At 45.6% G+C, this 1,407-nt stretch overlaps 1 non-coding gene across 1 annotated transcript; it reads right to left on the reverse strand.

Moving 5' to 3' along the window:
• Nucleotides 1-847: 847 nt before the first annotated feature.
• On the reverse strand, nucleotides 848-985 carry LOC119943185. Its single transcript, XR_005455653.1, has one exon. It is a non-coding gene; the product is annotated as a small nucleolar RNA SNORA7 (small nucleolar RNA).
• Between the last annotated feature and the right edge of the window lie 422 nt (nucleotides 986-1,407).

Raw genomic sequence — 1,407 nt, forward strand, 5'->3', positions numbered from 1 at the left:
ATTGTTAAGAAGAATACAATATCAATATCACTGTTAAGAATTGGGTGTGGGGGGGTCTCACAGTCTCAATCCCCATTTTACAGATGAGGTAACTGAGGCCCAGAGAAGTGACTTGCTCATGGTCACATGGCAGAAAAGTGGTGGAGCTGGGATTAGAACCCATGACCTTCTGACTCCCAAGCTCGTGTTCTAGCCACTGCTCCATGCTGATTCCTCCCTCTATGTGCTAAGGTGATTCTAGCTTCAATACTAGGAGACTGGCAGTTTTTGAGAATCTCACTCTTACCTTGCCATTTTACACTGAGTATGGCACATAAATGAAGCTGTGGTGTTGGTGAAGGTTCGACAATGGCACAGCTTTATAGAACTTGAGCCTGGACTGGAGACTGGCACCACACAGCCATCAAAACCTTTTTGACAGTCTCCTAAAGGAGGCACTGCCTTCCTGAGTCCTTTCTCTACTTCCTTGTCTATCTCTGGATCATTAGCTTGCTGCCTAAGTAACAAAATTCAGTCTACCAATGACATTTATTGAGCACTTACTGTGTGCAACACATTGTACGAAGAACTTGGGAGTGTGCAATACAGAATTCTGTCACAGCTTTTAGTTATTCATTCTTGTCTTGTCTTATGCTGTCGAGTCATTTCCGACCCATAGCGACAGCATGGACATATCTCTCCCAGAACACCTCGCTCTCCAACTGCAATCATTCTGGTAGTGTAACCATAGAGTTTTCTGGTTAAAAATATTGAAGTGGTTTACCATTGCTACCTTCCATGCGCTAAACTCTAGTCTCCACCCTTGACTCTCGCCTATGCCACTGCTGCCCAGCATGGGTGAGTTTTGACTTGTGGCAGATTACCTTCCATTCGCTAGCCGCTGCCCAAGCTAGGAATGGAATGGGTAGGCCTCTGCTTGACTCTCCCTCCCATAGTCGAGACTGGTAGAGTACTGGAAACTCTCCAGGTGTGACCCTGAGAGGGGAGTTATTTTGGGGTATATTTAGTTTTGGCTAGTTTCACCGTCAGCCTGTAGTTTCTGGCTGATTTGCTATGGCAGTTTTACAATAATTTAGGATCACAGTTATATTGCAGTTTCCCAAGTGGTTACTACAGTGCTCCAGCCACAGTAAGCTCTAAGTAAATACCATTGATTGTCTGACTGATTCTTGGCCACAGGCTACAATGGTGCCATCATCCGTGGATAGCACATCTTGAATGACTTGATGATGATGGTATTTGTTAAGCGCTTGCTATCCCTCAAGCAGTGTTCTAAGCGCTAGGATAGATACAAGCTAATCAGGTTGGACACAGTCCCTGTCCCACGTAGGGCTTATAGGGCTCACACACTTAATCCCCATTTTACGGATGAGGTAACTGAGGCCCACAGCAGAGAAGGGACTTGAC

Source organism: Tachyglossus aculeatus, chromosome 21 (assembly GCF_015852505.1).
Source record: "Tachyglossus aculeatus isolate mTacAcu1 chromosome 21, mTacAcu1.pri, whole genome shotgun sequence".
Taxonomy (NCBI): domain Eukaryota; kingdom Metazoa; phylum Chordata; class Mammalia; order Monotremata; family Tachyglossidae; genus Tachyglossus; species Tachyglossus aculeatus.